At 41.6% G+C, this 26,535-nt stretch overlaps 1 protein-coding gene across 3 annotated transcripts in view; it reads right to left on the bottom strand.

Annotated features, from left to right (window-relative positions):
• The window catches only part of EHMT1 (euchromatic histone lysine methyltransferase 1), a 153,252-nt gene that overhangs the window by 93,144 nt on the left and 33,573 nt on the right, over positions 1-26,535 (bottom strand). The window contains exon 1 of one of the 3 annotated variants that reach the window (XM_006273855.4): positions 3,519-3,604. The exons of the other annotated variants lie outside the window; for them this stretch is intronic. The gene's annotated coding sequence lies outside the window, so the exon portion shown is untranslated. Of the gene's footprint in view, positions 1-3,518; positions 3,605-26,535 lie in introns of those variants that run through there. 3 annotated transcript variants of the gene reach the window in all.

The following is a 26,535-nucleotide window of genomic DNA, read 5'->3' as shown; positions in this document are numbered from 1 at the left end:
CGAGGCTTGAATATCCTTTTAGGATCTCACATTTTAAAGAGAGAAAAAGACAGCAGAACGACAACCTTTGTTCAACAAAGCACACATGGTTCCTAAGGGCTTTTGCTTAATTACACCATTACATGTGTCATTTTCACAGCTTCTTTTAAAGAAGAAATAAAAGTGGGAGGGAAGGGAAAATGTTTCTACTGTCAGAAGATGACCAATATTTGGTCCAGCAAAATACAGGAGTTTTTTTGATTTTGCCTTGCCTCCCTTGCTGTTTTCATACCCTACCCAGCACCGAAGCTGCTTTTTCTCTTTTCGGCTATCTTAAAAACATAGTGAACAGGAGAGTTTAAGGGGTAGAGAAACCGTCTATAAAAATAAATTAGGATTCCAAAAGGAGCTTTCATATTTTTCCCCTGTTGTTAAAAATTACTCATCAGCTTCACAACAAGTTATTAAAATGCCTCCTTCCTCCCTCAATGAATCTTTAGGGGGGTACGTTCCTGCGAGGTGCTGAATCCCCCTCAATTCCCAATGCTGGAGACACCAAATGCCCATTGAACACCTTGCAGGGCGAGAAGCCCCAGTCTGAAATGTACTGAGCAGGCTCCTGGACTCATGTTCTACCTCACAATCTGAAACCTGGGTCTGTTCAAAGATTTTAAGCCAAAACTACAACAAAGTTAAATGCTGTTTTTAAGCCAGTCTGAAGGGCAAAAATGCCAAGGGACTCTGCACAGAGGATGTTACACAAACCTACACAGTGGCAACAGGTAGTGAGATACAAGCTTTTCAGGAAATGGTCCTGTGTTTTAATCAAGTGTTCATTGCATTGATACAGTAACCCAGAACTAACTGGTTAACTTTCTAATAGGCTGACAGGTTTGTAACTTAGAAGGTATTGTATCCCTCACAGTGCAAATGTACCAAATCCATCAGCTTTAACACATAGTAAACTTAGCAGTCAGCATTTCCATTTTGAAACCTCTTCCCTTCTTCATTCAACTACTGCACGTAAGAGCTCCTACTGTACAAATAAAGTTTTGCCCGAGAAGGGTGCTGAATGTATCAAGCATATTCCATCTTCAAGAACAGAGATCAAGCTTATTACTTTAATGACAGCAACAGTTTGTTTTGTTGGTGTTGCTACTGTTTTTATACACCTGGAAAAAGACAGATGGGGTAGGAATCAGAGACATTTCAGTAGATGCGCAGTGCAAAGCCATACTGCTCATGATCATAGTCTTCTGCCAGGAAAGCAGGCAGTAAAAATGGCTGCTTACATTCAATCTCACTTCTGCTGCAACACTCCATCGAAACGCTGGAGATCATTTTACAGACGACGCTGCTGGTAAAGTTCATGGTCTTTCCCTTTCCTGGCCTCCCACCCAATTTTGTAATACTATGGACAGACATCCATATGAAAATAGGTTCTTTGTTTCTTGGATTCGTCTGATCGTAATGCTTTTTATTCCTTCCCCAAAACCATGAACTTCAGACTGCAGTATGAAGCGTTGATGGCTCTATAAGTGATTCTGTCAACAGTATGAATTTGTGTAAGGAACTGAAGGAGGAGAGGCACTCCTAAAAAGAAAAAAGATCCTGTCTTCATGCAAACAGCATTAGTAACAAGGGGAGAGAAATACAGAAAGCATGATATCTCTAAAGAAATTCCTTTTCAGTAACTGCCATGAGGTGGCAGTGGGTCTTTAAGACTACCTTACTTTTCACACAAACACAATAGGAAACTATCACATGAGTTTCAGCATCTGAAACTGTTTAAGTCAAATTTCTTCATCAAGGAAACTTGACCATACAACTCGAGGCTGAAATGATTAACATCAGAGACACTGACAGAGAAAAGGCCAGTGAGCTCTATCCTGAAAGCTATTAATACAGCCCACATCAGAACCAATGAAAATCAAAACCTTGCTTTTACATGCATTGTTACAATGCACTTCATTTCACATTCACATTTGCTTTTCTCATGAATTTATCCACCACCAAGCCAACACTTCTTACTAATTAGAAATTCTATACATCCAAGTCTAAGGCATACACCTCAGCTTCTAGACAGACTTTATCAAAGCATTTTAAATTGGTCAAAAAGTTGCTACCAAGTTGCTGCATTAAACAAGTTATTTAATGACTTGATCCTGCTTTTCTTCTGCTCTCACAGTTCACTGAAGGCAATGGGTGTGTTGGATGTTCAACAAATGCAGGACTGGGCAATAAATATGCAAGTTTACTTAGGTAATAAACTGACTCAACAAGCAGATTGACTTTATGTAAGACAGTCATCTGGGACTGAGCAGTAAAATGAAAACCTGCAAGTTTTGATCTTAACCAACCACACGCTGATCTATGATATGTAGAGCAACAAGATTCTTCCAAAGAACCAATCTGTTACTTGACGCAGACTAAAGACAGATTGTACATCAGAGAGACTTCTATTAACGAGAGAGAAGCAAAATACACCAACTTTAAGGCCATGCTCCTGTCTTTACAAATGTCCCAAATAGTCAATTGAAATCGCTTTCTAAAGACATGTTGATATGAATTTGATCACCCAAGAAAATGTTCCCCACAGGATCTATCCACCACCTTAGCACTCATTCTGTAATCACCAATCTCTCGCCTTTCTCCACACAGTCAAATCCTCCTTACACCTCCCTAAGACAAACATTGACAGCCAATGCAAATGTTTTATTGGCAGTTTACCATGCAGCTTGCTAGTACAACTGAAGCCAGTCACTTCATACAGCACATATCTGCCAGTACATAGTTATAAAATCCAGGGAAGAAGCTGGCAACTGCATACCCAGTGCAAAAGCCCAATCAATGCAGGTTACAGCTTCTTGCTCTTTACCTCGAAATTTACTCACCAACATACTAAACCATTGTTTGCTCCAGGCTGACTACTTACACAAAATACATCCCCATTCCCCCCTCCCCCCCAACACACTCACTTCTTGCAAAATTAAGACGACAACTGACTTGGCACATTTTATTTTGTTATTTTGTTTGGTATTGAGATGAAAAAGAAAGATGGATGTTTTACATTCTTTTGCATTCCCACAACCCCCAACAGATTTGGATTTAAACTGTAATGCACATCTGTCCATTCTGCGTGTTAAAATTACCAACAGTTAACAACCGAGTACGCGGGATCATAGTATAATCACATGTTCTCCAATATGAAGGCACAAGCAAACAAGCCCAAAGCCTTTGCTGCCAGACCTGTCTCTGAGCGGCCTGCCTGTTGTTACTTCATGTCATAACCCTAACATCAGACAGGTTCTTTCTTTATATAGGTTTTCAAGTCAGTAAAGGTTATTATTTTAAAATCTTCCAGACAGATCAGCAGGAAGCAGTTTGGAGTCATCTCGTGTCAGTGCTTAACTATGCTGCTTTTGAATCAATTCCAACACTTTACTTCAAGAACCATTTTATCTGGCCTGTTTACTCCCAAGTCCAAATCCCAACGGGAGCCCCATGGCATGTGAATGAAATTTCCAGAATTCCCCTACCTCTGCTTCAGTCTGAAGACAGCTGCTGTTTCCTCCCAGATCCTGACTTCAGGCCTATAACTCCTTCAGCCACAAATCCATCTCACTCTATGGGTGCAGCTTCAACCCAGGAGCATGCTCAGTAAAGGCTGATCTTCAGCCATTTCAGAGCTTTAATGAAATGTAAGCATAAGGAAGTGTCATTAGCAAAAGAAAAAAAAAAGTGCAGAATTCATCATGATCCAGCCAACTTCACTGTTTCCATCCACTGTCATCCAGGTGAATCTTTCAATATGCAGAATGCAGACATTATTTCAGACCAAAAGCAAGGAGAACAATTTTTTTTGTTCTCTGGAAAACCTTGTGCAAAAAGGAGCATTTACTAGTGACACCAGAACTAGCATACTTTCACCCTAGGCCTTCTACAAATGAGAAGATTTTCATCAAATGTCATTAAAAATGTATTTACAGAAGACTTCAACTGATACTTTTAGTGGCCTATGCAAATAGTGCTTTCCATCCCTCTTAAAACTAAACCTACATTCATTTATTCTCAATGAGCTAGAAAAATATATCTACTCAATTCACAAGAAAGTTAGAAAGACTGACATGGGGAAAAAAGGACTTACAGTATACTTTGAATTATTTTTTTTAAGACAACAAAGAAAAAACAAAGAAAAAAAAATACTTGTTTTTTTTTAATCCATTCTGCTATAAAGTCCTTCTGTTGTTAAATGCTTGCTTTCTTTAAAAGAGGAAAACCAGTCCAGAAAACAATTTTGTTTTCCCCTCTACAGTGCTTTTTGTTTTTTTCTAACAAATGACAAAATATGCACAAAGAATGCTGACGTCCATTGGGCATTTTCACAAGCAGAGATTATATACAAGCATCTTCTAAATTATGCTTCTTGTGATAACAGATTAAAAAACTCCTGGAAACCCTCTTTCATGTAAGCACCCATTAGCCAGTCAGGAGTCACCCTGGTTCACAATACAACTCACATAAGCAAAAAATTGTAAGAATGATCATAAGGGTAACCAGTAGGCCCAACAAATTTTATTTTACACCTAATCTATGTATAGGGTCTTATCAGAAAAGCTCTAGGCATTCATATCCATTAACTGTCCACAGGCTGCACAGTTTGATACTTTTTTTTTTTCTGTACATCCCATGACTAATGCTTCTTGAGTTCATGGACAGTTTCTACTTTAATGCAAATATGTTGATCCCTCAAAAACAAAAAAAATCAGATATTCACTGCATAGTATTTCAAGAAAACTCTGAAGTAGTTGACAGATAGTATAAAAAGATGTGTGTTTATGACCTAAGTAGGAGACAATTGTATCCCTCTAAATGATAAAAATTGAATTTAAATATATCTAATGTAAAAAAGCAAGATACAGTCAGTGTTGACATCAATCTAGAGTAACTATCAAGTGGCACATTTTTCACAGGAAGTTTATACCTTGTATGCAGGAAACGCACAAATTTGCATTTTCATGCATTCTCTTTCCATAGACGGATAACCATAAATTTAAGACGATACTGGAAATCCCATTACTGATTTTTTTAAGCAAATTATCAGAGGTTTCAAAGAGCTGCCAATGACTTCCCAAAAAATAACGACATTCACATTTAACTTCTGAATACCATCTTTTTCAGCACAGAATCAGTGAGGTGTATTTCACAGGAGGATTTTATGGAACATAAAACATTTGATAACATGACCCATGACAAAGCATGATAAATATGCCATGTAAAAATAATAGGATGATGGTGTCTACTCAAGCCTTACATGACATCACCAGTAGTCACAAACTGAAGTAGCCACTTGGCCCCGTAGCACTTTCTCTGTGGGAATATTTAGTAGGTTTGTCCACTTTTCAGTGCAGGACTCTATTCTCTCTACACCACATTAGGAAACCTAATATACTAAACTGGTTTTCACAAAGCACAGCTTGGTAAACCCTGCCAACAAACTCAAGCCCCCTCCCTCTTCTCATGCCTTTCAATCAAAAGGCAGTTTAAAAATAATATTCAGACCATATAATCATGAGGTACGTCTGCTGAATGTAATGTTTGCAACTAGCACAGCTCAAGCATGTCAAGTTTGTTACCTTGGAAACAAAGACCCATTTGTAAGCATTGCTTCTTCTTTTTTTTTTTCTTTTTCTTTTTTTTTTTTTTCTAACATAACGAAGATGAACCTGGAACTCTTGTTGATACGAAGGACTTAAAGCCGTTTCACATATCATCAGGATTGTTGCACAAGTATTAGCATATTCTGATAGTGCAGCAAACCAATTCATTAAGAGAAAAGACTTGCCCCTACATAAAAATCTCCTTTTGAGTAGATACAGGCTAAAGGCAAATGGTATTTGCTTTGCTTCCTTGGGGAAGAGAAACGAAAGAAAGGAAATCAAGATTTAATTGCTTACCCTAAACTAAGTACTCTGTTTCCAGTGGATGAGCAGGCTAAGTGGAAAGCCATGTATTGTCCTTTACTACATAGCGCCAAAAGATATGTTAACGCAGTTCAAAATATACCTGCCACCAATACAGTCTAAGGAGCAGATATGCACCCAGTAAAAAGCAATAACCTTTCCCAGGTTTGTTTCCAATTTTATCTACAAAAATTTTTAGTCAAGGGTATGCATTAGGGTTTACAAGCACAGGCAGCTTTTATATGCAATCATAATTCTTCTCAGAGGGTTTGCTCACACTGAAAGGTCCTCGAGCTGAAGACTATAAATCCTCTGGTGATGACACATAACCTCTTTGTGTGGACAAGACAGATAGGGAGGGCAAGGAGGGAGAAATGGTAAGTGTCAGGGCTGAGTCATGTGGAGCCTGATTTGCAGAAATACTCAGGACCTGCAGCTCCCACTCGCCTCCTCTGGAGTTAGGAGTACTCAGCACCTCTGTGATCTGTACGTGTTGGGGGTGGGGGATATGGACATATATAAAAATAGCAAATAAAGCGATGGGTCCTTATATATATTCTTCTGACAACTGGCTCAGCACAGAATTCACCTTCCAACAAGCCTGGACTCAAGGACAGGTTGCAATCTCAGTTAAAGTGGATTATCTTTATATCAAACAGATGTGGGCCCGATTCTTCTCTCACTCACACCTGGGTCCCTCCACAAGGACACCAATTAAATCAATGCAGCTTTATGTCAGCCGATGTAAGTGAAAGGAGCATCAGTGTCCATGTACCTCATTTAATTATCCTGAAAACAGCAATATACAGAGTATTCTAGGTACTCTTTCCAAACAAAGGAGGAAACATGGGTCTTAGAAAATACAGAAACTGAAGAGAAAGGGGAATGGGATTTCAACATACAAACCTTTGTTCTATTTTAAAACTGCTCAGTATTAAAGTTAAGCATCAAAACGGTCCTTGGTTTAAAATACCAAAATAAACCACCTTTAAAGTTCTCATTCTGCCCAATTTACTATTATGTAGATTATGGACCCCCAGGTCATGGCCATTATCCATCAACCAAATCCAGCAAAACCATATTTACTTGTTGCAAATGAACAGTAAGATATTGTGTCCTCCTCCTGTCCACTGAGAGTCTGGTTTTTACCGGTGCTGTTTGGCCTCAGCTCCAAGGAAGTTAACATGCAATGAGGATTTTTGGCACTTTTGAAAAATCAGACCCATAGCTCTTGCACGTCAGGTCTCCCCAAGGGCTTTGGACAAAGCCCTCTACTTGCAAATGCCAGTTTACTGCTAGAATAACCTTGCAACCCACTGGAATGTGCTTACAGTAGAACCAATACAATAGCCTGGAGGGTAAACTTAAAATTAAAAACCTGCATGTGTCAAGCATAACTGCCTTGAGGGGACTTGCCCTAGAGCCTGAAGGCCTATCTCAAAAGTGAATCCATTTGCAGTACATTGACTTCTCAACTGATAGCAAATGGCATTTTCCTGGAGTCGTGTGGCTTTCCACTGGTTGTCCAGTACTGTGATCCCAAAGGCAAATTCCCCAGACAAGTCCCTGCATATGTTCATCCTCACCTCCTGTGGCTCATTCTCACGATACTAGTTTTATCCAAACTGATATTATGATTTTTTTAGATATTTTGACTTTTTCTCCAGATATAATGAACTGTGAGGAAAGATCAAGGGAGAACAACTCATTCTGTTTCAACCAAACAGGGCTGATTTACTGCCCAAACCCTCATTTTAAACCCCCCCCAAAAAACACCTAAAGATAGGTGTCACTACAGTCTGCTTAAATAAATCCCAACAATAAATGGTCAAAGTCCTTCACACTTTTCACTCCTAGGTGCTAAAGTGCTTCAAGATGGATGGAAAAGTATCTCTTCCCATTTTACAGATGAAACAACTGAGGCATGGTGTATGAAGGCCAAAACTTTCAAGAGTGGCTTTTGTTTATTGTACTGAGTACTTCACTCATGGGACTCACTATAGACTCTGCTACCGATTCATTCCATCACCACAGGCAAATCAGTTAAGCCAAAATAAATAAAATATGGTGCCCAGTTTGAGATCCCTTGGGCCTGTCATCAAAGTTGAACAGGACTGGGCACCAAACTCATTTGAAAATTCCATCCTTAATTATTTAGAAAAATAATAAAAATTCACAAGGAGAAGTAGCAACTATCTTTTTTTTTAGTTTATATTATATGGACTTAAATATTCTCCCCCCCCACCCAAAAATATTTTAGTGAGAGGGGAAGACAGAATTAAACTGGCATATTTTCACAATCACTGTGCTTCTTTTAACAGTAGTGTCAAAGCAGCACTTAACATAGCAGGATACCTAACCTCACAGGAACCTGGTAGGTTAGCATACAATCCAGCCAGTGTCACAAAAGGTCATTTTTCTGTAAACTGACCACCAATGGCAGTAACCTCAAAAGTAGAAAAGCCATTTTTAAAGTGAAAAAGATTTCTCTGTTGGAAGGGCAGGGATACAGTTCCCAAAGGGTCAGGTAAGGATAATCAAACTGTAACTTTGTATTGCTGGTGAAGATTTAACAAAATGAAATGACACATGTTTAAGTAACAATGTAATATTGCAGAAATGTAGTGAGATTATATTGCTTATTAACAGGTTTAACAATTGCCTCCCATTGTCCTTTCTTTCCTTCTACCCTTGCTAGTGCCCCACTGTGTGCTGCTTATAAATACCTAAGTGACAAAGAATGCAGGCTTGGGGCCACTTGTGTTCCTAGAGGCTTCTGTGTATTATTTCAAAAGGGGGGAGGTAGTCATGGCATTTGGTTTACTGGCCAAATCATAAAACCTTTCTATTAAAAATATTCCATAGTTTAAAATGACAAAGATTTATTCCATCACCACCTCTCAACTCAAATCTAGGTTCTGTTCCTAATTCTGGCAGGGGCTAATGTGCAAATTTTCAGAAGTACTCACTGATCTTGGGTGTCCAACATCAGATGCTAATGGAAGCTGTGCCTGCTGTACTAACAATCAGGCCCTGAAAAATTCAGGTTGTGCTTCCAAAAGATAGATGCCCCAAATTAGGCCACTACTTTTGAAAGTGGCCTTGCCAACAGTTGGAGCTGCCTTCACACTGCTCTTATTTTTCTCAGCTCCTGGCTCCCCAGCTGGAACGTGAGCCCAACTTCCAGCCAGAAGGGAGCTGTGTTGAAGCAGTAATACTGCCGAGCCTTGTCTCCCTGCCACCTCCCACTCCCAGCTGTAGCACAGGTGCAACTAGAAACTACCCAGCCCAGCTCAGTTCCCCACAGCTGGGTCCCAGCACAGGCTCAATCATAGGCAAAGCCTTCCAGCTCCAGATCCAGTCCTCAGGACATACATAGCTGCACCCTGTATTAAAGGAGTTAAAGCCACTTCACAATCCCTTCTGTAATCATACAGAACCATGTGGGCTACCATCTTTGAGGAACCCCATTGACTTTGATAGTGCTCCAGGTTGATGTGGAGCTTAATCTGTAAAGACCTTCAGACGCCTAGCAACTGTAGAGATTTTCAGACCTTAAGGTAAAAGGTGCTAGATAAATACAAGGTATTAATACTATTACGAGCAGCTTCCAAATTGCTCGTTTGGCCCAAGTAGGCCACTTTTCTTGCAAGAAGGTTAAATTTAAGTATTTCAGCAAACAGCCTCTCTGTCATTCTCCTTTCACTCATAACGGCCCAAATCAGTTCTTGATGTAAATGCAGTTAAGTCAAGAGATAGACTGGGAACAGCTTAGCCCAGAGAAAGAAACTATCCTATCTATCCTAGAAAATGCTGTCCTATTTTCATGCGTCCAGAAAAGTGCAAAAGCAGAGAGCTTGACATTTCAGATTTTTATACAAGGCTCAGACTAGCTTCCCAAGTGCTGAGCTTTACAACTCATTGGGCACATCTACACAAGACATCATTTTGAGCACAGTAGACTAATTCTACTGCACATTAGTGTGGCAGGCAAAACCTGTGCTAACACTCAGCATAATTAGTCTACTACGCATTAGCATCGCCAAAAAAGCATGCTCTGTGACTAATGCACAGTAACGCCAATTATGGCGCATTACAGTAGTACCTGTAATTATTACAGGTACTAACTAACCTTATGGTACCATAATTGGCGCACATTAATGAATGTGTAGATGTGCCCATTAGTGATGTACAAGCCTGCATCAAGGGCGCCAAGGGGTCTGATTCCCTGCTTCCCTAAGTACTGTGAAGCACTTTATACTTATGCCAGAGTAAAGATGTAAAATGTGACCATTCTAATTAGAGAAAGTATATGCCCACTGTGCCATGGGTATGACCCCAGAAAGTGCCTGGGCAATAAAAAAAAAAGTTCCAAGATACTTTAAGACAAGAAACCAAACTTCAGTTTTTCAGTTGTCGTCAACAGCTTGCTCACTCCAGCTTCAGCTAAACAAAATCAAGAACTGCATAAGTCATCTTACTTTCCTCCCACAGCTGTGTAACACACCCTATTTGTGGAGTGAAAACTCTAGTTTTCCAGGAGGCTTAATAGCAGTCAGATCATTCTTGTCACATGGTGCCCTGCTCTTGACTAAAAACAAAACAAAAAAAAACAAAGAAAAAAAACACCCCAGTATTAGTCTTAGCTAGGACATTTCTGACTCAGCTCACCACTGAACAGTTTGCCAGTTTATATCTGCAGGCCTTGGATCCAATTGCTTCATGTTGTACTTAAAGTTAAATTTTAGCATTACATGGTTTGTAAGCAAGGACAGAACAATTACTAAGGGCAGGATTTGGCCCAGTAAGAAAGATAGCGAGGAAAAGTCACCCTCTTAGCAGTCAGCAACAGAGAACATGCAAACCAGACACATCTTCAAGGAAGTGCGATGAGAACATTACCACCGCACAATCATTAAGGCTTAGCATAGTCTGCAGAGTGATTGATCATTTTCCCCAGACAGGTTACTGTTGAGCTAAATAGTGGTAGATCACCTTGCAAACATAACTTAGTTCTTTTATTGTACCCCTGGTGTCTTTAGGTCTCACCAGAAACCAACATCTGCAAGGGAACCACCTCTCTGGGTTTTGAAGCTCACTGCAGCCTCCTCCGCTATGCAATCCCACTGAAATCTACAGGGCTACTTCAAACTAAGAAGCTACTTGGCAGAGGCCTTGCAGCATGCAGTTCATAGAGAACTGAACCCCTCCTTACTCTTTTCTGTACATACAAGCTTTGCCCCAATTGTGGGAGCACTCCACCTTCATGAGCACTTAACAGTACAAACTTTCAATGAGGTCCTGATCCTGCAAGAAGATCAACATATGTAGGCCCCTGAACCAGCCTAGAGCACTACCAAAGTCAATGGGTCTGCTCAATGCCTGCATGGATTTTTCTGCAGGGTCAGGGCTTCAGTGATCAGCTGACATCTGATGTAAATGCAAATGCATCTTAAACCTCAACTGCTCATAGGGAATTGTTGTGCAATTACAGGAGGGATTGTAAAGTGGTTTTATGCCTTTCTCCCTTTTCAGGAAAAAAAAAAGCCCACTCAGGTAGGTCATGATAATAACTATATTAGCTCAGATGGTTATAATAATAAAAAAAAACCCTTGGGCATTGTCATTACTTTAGCAAGACTTGCGATATTCCCCCTTCCTGACATGTCTCAGATATTGGTGTGAAACCCACAAGGGCAAATATTTACAGGTCAATAAACTGACATGCCTGAAGCTCCATGTTTTTTAATCCCTCTTTGGAAATAATAGTCTGAAAGATCAGTTTTGAAGCAACTCAAGATGCCTGCTATTAAAAAAATAAATAAATAAAAGGTAATGTTCTTCACCCATTTCTGGAGTGAATAAACCATTGCAGAAGTGTCTATTAAGTGCTGTATATTACATCAGTAATCTAAATATGCACCATTCCTAAGGAGATTGGAATGGATGTCATGAATCAATGTTTAACTTGAAACTATATGAAAAAAGCAATCCCCCTATCCATCCCATACATCAGAGACAGAGCTCAAAATATATTTTATATTTATCCCTACAACAACATGATTCATATGCATCAGCCTGTAAAGTAATGTGAATGCCACATGTTTATAAAGCAAAGCTCACTCTGCAGTTAGAGGAGCTCATAAATCAGATGTTCCACTCAGATCTAAATGGTGGATGGAGGACACTCATGTGCATGCTAACCAGCTGAGACAGGCCAGTAGCTTTTTTCCTTCAATTGTTTATTTCTAGAACATTTTTCTGTTACAGGCATTTCTTTTCACCCTTGCAATGCTGCTATTCACTTCAATTAGGAAGGAGTCTCTTATTGTACTTGAGGAAAAGGAAGGGGGAGCAGCGGCTGTCACTTTGCTTATGTACATTCAAATGGACTGTGTCCATGGCAATGCTACATCAAGAATATTATGGATTTAAGGTTAGTCTGCCCAATGATATTCCACATCCTGTCATGCAAAATACTAAGCCAGGTGCTTTGTCTGATTTATAGAATGTGCTTAGAAGGGTGGAAGTCAAACTGTTCATTGCAGAGATTGTTTCATTTTGTACCAGCACTAGCAGACATTTTCAGTGTATCATGCCACAGCCTACCTCAAAATGCCTATCAATGTCAAATTTCTCTAACTCTCGTACTGCATGGGTCACAAAATCCTCTGTAAATGTTCCACTCACTGATATCAGGAGCACCTCTTCAGGAGAAAGGTTATAAAATCAGGTCCATCTTCACAGCAGGAATAAAGGGTGTTTTTATACCACGACAGCTAATGGAAGCTAGCCGTCTCAAAACTATACGGCGACAATACAGCATTATGCCTCAGTGTGGTTAACTGAAGCAAACACCTGGACAGAGGACAGCATTGATCTAGACCGGCTACATCAAGGTTGGAAGGGCGTATGCACCGCATCTCCTCCACGCTACTTTATGTTGAGATAGCTATTTCAGCTAAACTATCTTGATGTAAAACATGCACCTCTTTTAGCAGTGAAGATAGCTTAAGACTGATACAGTCTTTTCATAGGGTTAGAGAAAAACAAGCTCATTACCATACCCTGGGAAGACATGAATAATGCAGCCTTTTTATCCATGAGCCCACAGTATAATCCTACAAATCTATCTGCATGCCCGCTCACACGTGTTGTTCAAGATCCTCTTCTTGGGGTGATGACTGGAAGACAAACCTGTCCACATGCCAAATGCAGGTGAGGACGGGGTTCTGGAGGGAGTGTGGATGATAAAAGTTCATATGCAGAGGCTGCCTTCCACAAGTGTGTGACCTTGAAAACTGAAAAAAAAATCCCTGTCTCAAAAAAGAAAAAAAGACAAACCAAAAGAAAATTCCACAATTGCCATTGAATGAATGCAGACACGCTCCTTCCAGCCAGCTGCTGATTAGGCCCAAACTCATTTTATGTGCAAGATTCCCTGTTAAGTGTCAAAATAGAAGCCTATGCATGTGTGCATGCACATATATGCGCAGTACACCGCAGGTGGGCACACGCACACACAAAGGTAGCGCTCCTGCCCCAGAAGCCTTTTTTAAAACTGGTCCCTTTTATATTATATTCTCTGGATCTTCTGATTCCAACAAAGCACTCTAAGCGTATGGGTACACCTACTTGAAGTTGGGCAACTCTAAAGTATTTTGAAGGACTGGAACCAAAAGAAAAAGCACCATGCAGGTCCGAGCTTGATGTCTTGGGGGGCTCTACATTGGCACTTGGATGCAGTGACCACTACTCCCACATCAGGGTGTAAGAGGTGTATGATCCCTTATCAATCCAGACTTCATGTTGAGTGGATGGGTTTGTTCCACCATCCCCAACCTCAGCAAAATTCCTTACACAAAGCTTGGTTGTGTTTTTGTATGGTGTGAAGAAGGAAAAGTGAAAAGGCTGGGAGAAATGATTTCAGCCAGCCCCCTTGCTCCAGTGACAAGAAACCACCAGTGCTAAAAAGCAAGCTCACAAGGTGCATTTCACAGCCCTAAAGCTGACCCTTTGAAAGGTTGAGGCCTGCTTCCTTCTGAAGGTGACTCCCTGACTCTCCTTCACAGTACACGGGTTTGTTGTTGCTGTAGAGTTTATAAGAAAAAAAAATTCCTTGATGCCATGCATTGCCAGGTACCATTACCATTTTAAAAAATCCCAAAAAACCCTAATTGATTTTTAAGCATTATCACTAAGCACCCTGATTTGCTCATGAGAGCTAGGCTACTAATACAAGTGTTTTAATTAAAAAAGGAACGGCACTGAAACTCTTTTTTTTAATCCAATAGAAAAAAAAAATGCACAGACTTTTCAGAAAGAGGTTGAGAAAAAAATCCAGCTGAATTTTGGGCCTCCCAACCAATGCCCCTTTTAAGGCTGAGGGAACGAGCAAGCAACTGAAGGGGCGTGAATGTCACAGAGGAGGTACCGGCAACACAAGGTTGTTTAGTAACATTTCTCTGCCCCCATGCAGTTGAAAACCTGCAGACTCTTCAGCTAGGTGCTCGTTTTAAAACAATGTAACCTGAAAAAAAAAAATCAAGGTAAAAAGCTAAGACAAAATTAAAAAAAAATTTTTTTTAAATAGGTTTATCTACTTGCTGACTGTCGACGGCTATCTTTAAAAAAACAAAACAAAACAAAAAATCAAAACAAAGCAAAAATGAGATAGAAAACTGTTTCTGAACTCTGAAAAATATAACAGACAAAGTGCATAGTCCCCAAAATGCCATGCAACAAATCCACTCAGCACTAATCTTTTCTCCCTATTATACATTATGAATGTATCCCAAGGCACTGTGGTTTGCAAGCTGCATTTCATGGCTCCTTTTGCCTACCTAGTTTGACATTCAAAACAACAAGGCATTTCCTTAAATACTGCCACGCTTGAGAGAGAGAAGCTTGATGGGACTTTGCACAGGCAATTAATGAATGAATGAATGAATAAATAAATAAATAAAGGAAACATCAGCGGACTCTGCAATCTGTGGCCTTACCTGTTCTGAAGTGACACATGAAAAAGGAAACATTTCCAACGGCAGCATTGTGCAAGCAAGAGGCAGCACCTTCGAAATGGCACTTTACACAGCAGGAATGAACAGTGCAAAGGTTCCATGCCACAAGAACAGTAGCCTGGCCTTCAGCAGAGGAGATAAAACATCTACCAACTACTGATACGTGCTGCTAAGCCATTTAAGTTTAGGGAGGCATTTTCTCTAAGGCAGTCTTTAGGAAACCCCAAAAGGCTAAAGAATCAGCAGTAAAAACCTCTTAAATAAAACCCGACATGATCCATACCTCTATTTGGCTGTGCTGGTTTTACAGATTCTCATGGAGGATTTCAGAGGCCTACACTGGTCTGTCCATGAGTCCCAAGCCCACAGTAGGTGCTGAGGAGCATGCTCAGTGGGAGCTTTCTTACAATGCTCCACAGCTTCATTCAGATCATGGCACTGCAGTTGTGCTCCCTAGCTCAAGAGGAAGTGAATGGAAGCAAGGTGCAGGAGATACAGCGTCAGACTCTGGGTTTTGCAGGGCAAAGGAAGGAAATGTTTCCCTGAAGAACAGACCTGGACAATGCTCTGAATGCCCTAAGATCATTTTCCGGACTAAAATTAAAAAAAAATGATGTGATTAAAATGTGCAAACATTTTGCTTGATGATCAGACTGTCACATTTTCTATTTCAAGCAACATCCAGGCCAATATTATTGCTTAATTTAACATAACTGGATCCTGAATGCATTTCTAACAGATTAAACCACAGAACTAGCCACATGTTTTAATGAGGATTTGGCACGATTCAAAGCCAAACAGATTTTAGCAATATTTGTGGACCATAAATTCTTTCAAAAGAAGGGCGGGGAAGTGTGGGGGGGAGAAAAGACCAGTGGTAATGTAGTTGTATTCCCTACATTAGGGCTTTTTTCAAATTTTCAGTGCAAATTAAAAAAAACGAAATATCTAGTGCCATTTTAATTCCACCAACATCTGGACAACTCTGTGCCTTGATAAAGATTTTACCCAGCTTTTTCTGAGGCTCAGTCTATGTGGTTCACACAGAAAAGCTCCTTTTACATTTGCATGGTTCAATCAGATTCTGTAGTTTCTATGCCAACATGCATTTGTAATTCCTTAAAAAGCACATTTTTGGGAAAGAAGGGGGAAGAGTCTGAAACATTACAGGTTGTTTCCCCCATCCAGAAAATCCATTCCCTACCCCCTCTACAACCCCCACCCCAGCTTTAGTAGCCTGAAAAAGGCCAGAAAGCCATGATCCTAGCCATTCCAACTTTTCCACCTGCTTTAAACTGCAGTGAAGATTCAAGCAAAGGAAAGACTTTTCGGTCAGTCTGAGGGTGATATTTTTTTTAATGATTATTCTAGCTCGCTGCCCTAGATTTTGGAACAGAAAAGAAAATGAAAATCTTCAGGCAGTATCTTGGCATTAAAAATGACTGCGGTCACCAACCTGTAAAGCAAGCCATACGGGCAGGTCCCAGCCCTGTGCCACAGGCCCACTCAAGAGTCTCAGCAAAGTCAATCAGCCCAGAGCAGATTGCAGAATCAAGGGCATATGCAAGCCACCAAATTCAAAAGTCAAAGTACTGAGAGGCAAGCAGCTGTCACTCAAATGCTACTGGGATACAGAGCAGTTTGATTTTTAACCAGCTGTCAGCAACACCCCATACCATATCTTTCACTGGCTCCAACTCTATAGCTGGTCCTTTCATGATCAGAACTGTGAGGCATACATGCACACAGAGCCACAACCAGGAAAAAAAGGAAAAAAGCAATCAACACAATTTATGAAAATCATGGGGATGCATGTCCCCACACCAGGGGAAAAAACTGTCTAACACTGTCACTTTCTGCATCATCTGAAGTTTGTGATAATGTCTTAGAATGTATTAATTCTTATAACACAGGAGCTCATTAAGAAGGTACATAGCAGAAGAATTTTCTGGCCTGACTACCAAGCTTGAAATGGGCCTTACACAAACGCAGAACTGACTACCTTAAGAAAGGGATGTCTCGTTGCTCACCAAAAAGATGAACTGCTAAGACTGCAGTGGCAAATGTCTCTCTCTGTGGAGATGCCTGATCATTTTCTCATCTGTGGGGTGTAGAGGGAGACAGAACAGAACACATTTACAGGATCCTAGTTGTCAGGGATGGAAAGTATCTATTAGATCCCGAACATCATCTCCTCCACATGAGCAAAATGTGGTCCCCTAGACCAAGAGGTGTCAAGACTGTAAACAGAAGAAACAATTTCATCTCTGTCTCATGTTGTATTATCTTTGATCCTAGATGAAGCATGCAGGCCCCTTCTGTTACCCTGGGATTCACACCAACAGAACTCCATAATATCAGTGGACTGACTCCAGATTTAGACTGGTGCGTATGAGAGGAGAACCAGACCCTTCAGTTTGCCAACCAAAACAACAGCCATGTTCTGCTCCTGCCATGAATCTAAGTTCAATACAGAACAGAATGACTCATGAGCTCCAACCATAAGACCAAGAGGAAGTACTTATGAGCACACAGCAATGGTTAACCTCTCTCATATCAGCTAGAATTTAGCATGTGCAAAAGCATTAAAAACAAGTCTTCTGAATGTGGATGGCAGGGGAGCTAGAAAGAACGAGAACTGTCAATTGAGTATGGAACAGACATTAAGCCAGAGAATTTGAAATGTCATAAGGCAGCCATGTTAGCATATGGGGCTACCATTTCTCCAGCAGACTAGTAATGTGTCCCAGCTGCCTAAAATAGATACAGCAGTGATGTACCATCAAAAATTCAGGGTAAAGAGAGAGAGACACCTGTAAAACACTGGGCTCCAGATGACTGAAAGAGACATAAGCCAACATCCTGGGATGGCCTACAGCACCTTGCAAACCTTTGTGCCTGCCACCTATTCTCTCCCCCTTCTTTATTGGGAAGATGTCCAAATAATCCTATCATGGTCCTTAAAGAGCATTTCACAACCTTGGACATTTCATCCGGTCATGATCCTCCCTTAAAAGACCAATTATTCAAGTGAACTTTTGGGCAGCAACCTAGAAAGAACAGATATACTTAAAACCCTGCATGACTCCTAGATTTAGATTTCTCTCTATTTGCCATGCATGTAGGGGTGCACCAATATATCAGCTGGCTATCAAATCAGCACCAATAAAAGGAGGAATGACGTTATCAGCAATCAGCTTTTCTTGGTCATTGTAGCCGAATAAATATGGCTGCATGACCAGAGCAACCTGGCAAGTGTAGTCCAGTCCCCATGCCCTGCCACTGGCCCAAGCCCACAGCAGAGTACAGGTCCTGTCAAGCAGCGGTAATGGGCACCAGGGACCTCCAAACTCATGCGACACTGCTACCTATACAAGGGTCCACCCCGCCTGGCAGCATGGGGAGCAGAGCTGTGGGTAGGAGCTACAGGCAAGAGGGCAACATGCATGGGAATAAGGCAGTTGACACCTTCCACATCGAGGGCAGGCAGGAGGTAGGGGTGTGTGAGTGTGTGTATGTGAGTGTGTAAGAGAGACAGAGAGAGAAATACAAAACAAACAAATAAAAAAGGTTTATGTCAGTAGTTTAAAATGCCTTGCACTATTACTAAATATCAGTTATTAGATCGGCATCAGCCAATATGGTCGGTTAATCATCAACTATCGGTATTGGCCAAGAAAATGTTTATTGGTATACCCCTACATGCATGTCTGGAATATAGTGTGCATGGGTCAGATTATCAGAGAATGTAAATTAGTATAGCCCCATTAACTCCAAAAGAACTACACTGAGTTACTGTAATTATGAATCTTGCCCTACATTTAATGAAGGGACTGATCCTAAAACACTGAAGTCAATGGGAGATTTTCTGCTGAAATCAAAGGGAATAGGAACAGGCCACCAGACTGCAAGTTCATTAGAGCTTGGAGAATATCCTCCTGGATGCATGTGAAATGCCAAGCACATCATCAACAAGTAATAATAATCATAATCTACAGCAGAAACAATAAACATAATTGGACAGTTTTATGCTACAGGGGAGTCCTTGGAAGTCCTCTGAGGCCTTCAGAGTGGGAAAGAAAGAGCATTCCATTGTAACATGCAATGGAGATTGATTTTAAATAGCTCCTTGGCAAAACAGAAGTCTACTAGGAGGCTCATAAGTGAACTGTCATGCCAGTTTTATGGTGCTTAAATAAAACTAAAAGACCACTCTAAGATCAATGCTGGAAGAAGTGGATGGAGATTTACCCTCCTAGAAGGGGAGTCAGTGCCAAACTCTAGATGGCAACAGAAACGATTATCACCTGTACTGTTGGGCTGATGGAAATACACTTGGGTCCTTGATCCTTTGTGCAGAGCCTGTTTCCAGTGAGTGCCTTATGGGACTATTGCACCTGGCAGGTAAGACAATTACTACTAGCTGGACTAAGCGCTATGGAAAGATCAAGAAATTGAATTAACTCCTACCCCTCTCATTCCTGTGATGGATTATTCCAGCACTTTTGGGACACCCTAGCAATAAGGAAAGGGGAAACACATACAACAGATACTGGTGATTTATTGCCAAGTGGTTTCTTGCTAACCTTCTGTGTTGAAACACTGCCTTGGAACTGCCAAGAACCTGTCCTTATGCTTTCTGGTCATGCAATAAGATGAGGAAGGAGATAAGCAAGTGTATTTCTACTGAATAAGTCGAGATGCATCCACCTATACCAGGTCTGAATTGGCTCACTACATGCCAAGCTGATAGAGTAAAGGACCTGGGACAAAAAGACTCCCGCTCATTGCTCAGGAAGATGCCTGGGTATAGCACATCATGCCTTCTTCCCTTCTGCCCACACGATAATCATGCTTTGGGCTTGCCTGTATTCACGATTTGAAGATCTTTTGTAATCCCCAAAGCTCACTGCAATTCGAATTGTGCAGAACTCCTGAATGTATAATAGGATCAGCACTGGAACTGGAATACAAGCTAAAACATTCATGACCTGTGTACGGGACAACATAGGCTTGAGCACTTAGCATTTGTGGTGGGCAGGAGATTGATCATATCAGCCACAAGAAGCCACGTCTGCCAGTTAGTAGCGGAGCTGTTTGTTCAGCTCATAAGCCATTTTGTCCTGTGTTGAACTTAGATTTGTGGCAGAAGCATGAGGGAAACATGGCTGTTGTAGTTTGGCAGGGAAACCGAAGGGGCTGGTTCTTGTCTCAGATGCACCAGTCTAGATCTGGAGTCAGTCCACTGATGTTAAGGAGTTGTGTTGGTGTAAATCCCAGGGTAAAAAGAATGGGCCTGAATGCTTCATCTAGGATCAAAGATAATACAACATGAGACAGAGATGAACTTGTCTCTTCACCAGGCACATACATGCTGACCTGTCTCTCTCTCTCCAATACCTCCTGTCATCACCAAATACGAAATTGTGAAAAAGCCATCCAACATTTGCTCTATTAACCAAGTAACACTCCCTGGGTACAAAAAATAAAATCAAGTGACATTTAGCAATCTAAACAGCCAGGTGCGATATGCAATAAGAGTCTCATAGTCCCATCACAGCTGCACTGAAACAGATCTTTAACCATTTTCAGGCAGTTTAAGACAGCTAACCAACTTGCTGGCAAACACATACAATGCGCAAGGACAATGTTCCTCATTTAAAAAAACGTTTTGTATTTGATGCTGTGTAATTTTGTGGACTTCAATTCCAGCCCGTCCATATTGCTAGCAAAATCCTGCATAAGACACACTATCTACCACAACAGGCATGACCCCATTTTTAATATGTAGAAGGAAAAAAACCCTCATAATCCTACAGAACACAGAGCAAATGGTACTCTCTGGGGCTACTTGAATACCAGCCTATTAAAATCCAAACCCTCTCCTATAGCAGCTCAATGATTTTAAACAATCAGACATCTTTTCGGCCCAGGTTTTAAGCACTTTGCCTGGCAACTCTGTCTGAAGGGCAAATCATTATGGAAATAGACAATTAATTTTCTTTTATTCTGGAAGAGAGGATTATTGGAATAAATAAAATAATCAGCTTAGACAAGAGCACAATTTGCAACATGGAAAACAACAGGATGTTTGCATTTTTCATTCCTATGAAAAGATTCTTGGATTTCTTGGTTTTCAAGATGACTACAGAACTTTCAGAGGTAAATAACCTTAGAGAGCTAACTCCTGCCATTCCCCTATTGGTGATCATCTGGAGGAAGGGAGAAAAGACGACTGCCATTTCAGACTCTATTATTACCATTTTATAAGCAGCTATTTAGAAAGAAAAGAAAAGAAAAGAAAAGAAAAGAAAAGAAAAGATCCTGATCTCATTTTGTACCAGTGTAAATCTGGAGTAACTTCCCAGAACCGAGGGACAAAATTTATACTAGTGTGGATGAGTTCTGAATCTGCTCCTAAATTAAGTGTAGGAGGAAGGTTACACAGACAATGCTTGCTGGTGAATGCAGAGAAGAAAGTTGCTGCTCTTTGTTCAATTTAAATATCTAATGGTAGTTCATACTACTTGGATCTCGTTTTTGGAATGGATCAAGTTAGTAGGTTGTTTCAAATACTTTGGATAGTCAATTCACATATAAGTACTTGTTAAATACCTGGCATTTAACTCCCCATCTCCAATGGGGAAAGAAGGAGACATAAATGGGGACTATGCTTTATACCAGCAAGAAAGAAGAAATTGACTTGCTCAGGCTGACCTGGTAAGAAGTCTATAGGCATTACTGAAATATTCATCTTATAAACTGCCTGTATGTTAAAAAAGTTTAGGAACTTTTGTTCACAGTTCCTAAGGACCCGAGAAAAAACCCAAAGACACTAAGATAATAACTGATGGACACAAACAGTCCAAGGAACACTAAGGACTGTAAAAGCACGGAGAAATTAAATTGATGATCTGGAAAATAAGATAAGATTAAGAGTTATCAAGTTAGTGGAAGATCCTGAAGGAGCGGAGGCAGGAGAAACAGACTTTTGGTTTGCAGCAGATTATGAAGGAGGTTAGGGATGAATAATTGCTAATGCTTGTAACGTTTCTTGGTGAGCTGTACCCCCAGGCAGATCAATTAGGTGACGCCCTGTGTCGTTCTCAGGGAACAAGCAACCCTTGCGTGTAAGGGACTCGTGTACTGAAGCTGGTACATAAATCTGAGCCTGCTCTCAGGATTCCAGTGCTGTCCTCCACTATCGTGATTCATAACACCAGGAAGAAACGTGTGGCGCTGGGTTTATTATTCTACTTTTCTCCTGAGGGTTCTCTGTAAATTCCAGATGTCTGGTCTCATCCGTTCCCCTTAAAGATGATGCAGCACTGGTGAAGAAGGACGCTGACTGCTAAAGAATTCTTAGTCTAAAAACAGATGTTGCTGTTGTCCTGGTGCCAGCGTCCTGTGATGAAGACTGGCATGTCCGCATCATCTTTCGAAGTGAGTTTAAAGAGGAGGTGCCTGTGTGGTAAGCTGACAATCAGCTGACTGGTGACTCCAGCAGGGACAACCCTGGGTCTGGCCAGGGCATGGAGTATTAAAAGCTCCTTGCACAGGGAGACCCAAAGGGCTTCCCCTTCTGGGGACTTTAAACCCAGCCAGAAGCCTCTGATCCTTCACAACCCAGCCAGAACTGCTGAGTGCAGGGTTTAAAGTCCCCAGGAGGAGCGGAAGCTTTTCGGCTCTGGCTCCCCTCACCCCCACCCTATCCCCCACCCCTACCCCAAATAGCAGCTGATTGCTGACCCCACTCCAATGCACTGGGACTTAAAAAAAACAACAACATGTGCAACCCAACTACAAATGCCGTTTTCTGATATCACTGGTGCATGAGAACCCCAGGATCTCCCTCACTGCGATGCTGCACATGCAGCTCTTAACAGTTCTGACACATGGACTAGGAACAGACATAACACATAAACTGGTTTAAGTGATCAGAAACTAGTTTAAACCTGTAACAGAAGAGATGTTCAGTGCACATAAACTAGTTTGAGAATGGCTGAAACCAGTTTGAGATAAACCTGGTTGAATGTAGTATCAGACTTAACTAATTTGGGTTGAACCGGTTTATGCAACGTCTGTCCTAGACCCCTTGCTGGTTTAAGATAAACCAGACTCCCCCAGCATGCTTTCTGGGCTGGGCGGGGCTCTCTGCTCCACAGCAGGGCTGGCCCCTCCTCTCTGCTTCCTGGCTGCAGTTCCGGCAGAGACTGCAGGCATCTGCCTGGCTTCTCCCTGTTAAACAGAGATTATTCCCCCCACCCCTCTGCCTTACACCTCTCAGCATTAGCTAGCACACCACATGCTGGCTACAGTCTGTGCTGTAAGAAATGACAAAGGCAGACAGGCTTTTTGGAGCTAATCAACAGGTAGCTGATAAAGTCTTTCCTTGGAAAAGCTGTTTAAGAAGAGTTTGAACTAATGGAGAGAGGCTTTGTTTTCTTAATGGGTTGATAAACACTGAGTTAGAGGTGATAAACATTCCCTGCTGGGCTGCTGGGAGAGGAGAGGGGTGGAACAGAGCATCCTGCCTGGGCCTGGCCATGCCCCCCTCAGCTCAGCCCCTTGTAGGGGAAGGGATGGCTGCTCTAGCACACTCCCCCACCCTGGTTTCTAGCCTGAGCCACTGCAGGCACATGCCTGAATTTTTTCAGTCCAAAGGGGATGTCTGTGCAATTAGAAACCGGTTTAGCCTAGCCAACTTAGACTAACCTGCAAAGATTGAATAAATTCAGGCTCAGGCTTTTTGAATGTCTGTCCCTAGCCATGAGGGCTGGGGCAGACAATCAGCTGATTGTTGATTATGCACTGGGACATTTAAAAACCATGTGTGCAGGCCAGGAGGGCTGCATGCACAGATTTTAGACATCACCAGCATGCAGAGTCCCCAGGATCAGGGACTGGCTCTCTAATCCAGGGATGCGTGCACCACAGACGGAGGATGCACTGCCACCCATCAACGAACAATGAATTCAGTTAATGCACCATAACCATATAGACTTCCCCAGTGATAAAGAAGAGCAAACTGTTAAGAGGTACTGTTGCACAAACAGTTTTGAGCATTTGTGGTATGACAAGCAGCAAAGATGCCTATGTGCTTGTGTTTTGTCCTGCCATAAAAACTTCTTGTGTAGCCACAAGGGTGAGGTCTGTTCACAGCCTTATGCATACAGGGATCTATGGTTTCTAAGGAGAATTCCAGTTTCTTTTGTTTCCCTTTCTAATTGTAAACCACTGATGGCAGGCAGGTCAGGAATCAAATCATGCTTTAAGAATGGTCTGAAGCTCACTTCCTCCTTTTCATGAGCTACATTACTTCCTGCCTTAAAATATTACCTTAAAAACCTTCCTGCTTTTGATTCAAAACCCTACACATCTTTCCTATCTCCAGTACTCCACTGTTGCCTCCTTGTAAGCAGTATGCTCACAATTTCAGCATTTACATTTCCACTTTTTTCTTCTGATGCTTCATTTATTCTTCCCCTGAAAGTTGTTACATCCATATCTAAAGTGCTCTCACTCCCCCTCTCCTCCCTTTCACTGTATACTGCTTTCAAAGATAACTTATGGACAATCGCAACACCTTGTTCCCCTGTAATACCTTTTCACCAGGAATGTGAACACACTTTATCTATGTCAATTAATTAATTAAGCTTCCTCCTCCTCCTCCACTGTGATGGCTTTATCCTCATTGCAAGAAGGGTTAAAAAAAACAAAACACTTCCTCAGAGTACAGGTCTCTTCATCTATCTGCTTTGACAAGACCAGGTGATGCTCCTTTTAAGCCACTGTAGTTCCTGTTCCCTCCACTTCTAGGGGTGAAGTTATACCAGGAGGGCGAGTGTGCTCCCCTCCTGTCCCCCCAGGCCAAAACTCTGCTGGCAGATTACAATACAGCACAGGGCCTTTTAGCCCATCACCCCAGGATATTCTACGCTCCCTTCTATGCTGACAGAAGGTGAGGAAGTGATTCGTACCAGGTGACACAAGTAAAACAGCAGGACCTGAATGGCAGTGAGCAATGCTGCAGGAGCATGGAGAGTTGAAGCAGCTAGGAGCCAAAAGCAGTTTTGAGAAGTCAACGTGCAGTCAGGAACCGACTTCCAAAGTGGCTAGCAATCCAGGACATGCGTCTGGAAACACTGGGACACAATTCTGCTTCTTGAGCAAGGTTCAATGAGGCTCAAACACAGACAGGCTCCATGTGTTTCAAAAAAACCCCTTGCACATGGCTTCTCAGACCAAAAAAAAAAAAGGATTCAAAGTGCATAATTACAATGCTTAAGCCATAATGTCTGATTGTAAGGTCTTCACCAATTGGTTAATGACTGCCTGAAGGAGTTAAGGCACTGAAGCAAAGGCAATGGGTCTCTTATGGACATTATTTGACTAGGAAAGACTGAAGCGGGTTTGCCATGCATTCTACTTTTTCCTTTACATAGTTGCTATAGCCCAATACCATTTCTGAGAACCAGCTCAGTGGATGGTCAAGTCCATTTTCTTCTGCTTTGAATATACTCAACTGGCTGATGTCCTGACACAGACAAGACCAGCCCACAATTTTCTGGGGCCCCCTGCAAGATATAGTTTTGGGGCCCCCTGACTTGGCACCTAATTTCCTTAGATTCCACTGAAAATTCCAGAGTGGGTGACTAGTTAAGGACATCAAGGCCTTGTCTATGCTGCATTTTAGCAGTTTCCCAAAACTTTCTTCCCCACCAATGAGAGAACTGCTTCTAGACCACCTGCCAGTGTTTAAATCGTGTCATCTAATCTTGCTCGGAGGGTAGAGATAGCTTTGTGGCTAAAACGCTTCTGGCAGTCTGCCTCTCGTAACAGTGCTGACAGCACAGCTACTCTGAAGGCCTAAGCTTCACTTCACATCTTAAAATCCTCACTGCTTTGTCCACACTAGGCTTCACAGATTGGGTTCACTAGGATGTGATAGCCAATGCTTCTAGAACATGTCTTTGAATCCTAGTCCAGATGAAACCTAAATTAGACTGGGATGCGATTAATCCCTGGTTCCAGGATTTCTGCCCGTCATGCAGAAGCTGCCCCACCGTCTTACTGAGAAACCAAGTGTCCTTCATAGATGGGGAAGTAGCTCTCTTAGGATGAAGTCCTCCAGGATGAAGCCAGGCCAAGCTTTGACCAGAAGGCACAAAGACCATGGAAAGCTAACTGCTTAGTGACACCAAAGGACAGGACTTCCTACTGAAAGCTCTCAGAAACTGTTTAGTTTCTCCTTTTCATTTGAACTAAAAAGCTGAGAAAGCTTAAATCCCACTACTGCATGGGCCAGCCATAGCAGAGGTCCTGAGCCAAAAGGCAGGTGCACTAAGGAGGCAGTACAGTGTTTCTCCTTTTCTTGACTCTTCTCCTTTTTTCCAGTTACAGATTTGACAGGCCACCTACAAAAGAAAGGGGGGCCCAGACTGGAGGGTGTCTTGAGATGAACATCTGGATTTCTTTTAATGAAGAGCTTAATTCTTGCGCAGTACCTGGAGAAGGCTGAGATAAATGAAGGAGCAAAAGACCCTGGTCCAGAGTCTGTAAAATCTCCTTCA

Source organism: Alligator mississippiensis, chromosome 12 (genome assembly GCF_030867095.1).
Source record: "Alligator mississippiensis isolate rAllMis1 chromosome 12, rAllMis1, whole genome shotgun sequence".
NCBI lineage: Eukaryota > Metazoa > Chordata > Crocodylia > Alligatoridae > Alligator > Alligator mississippiensis.
The sequence above is the reverse complement of the archived record's forward strand: the minus strand, read 5'-3'. Positions and strand labels throughout refer to the sequence as shown.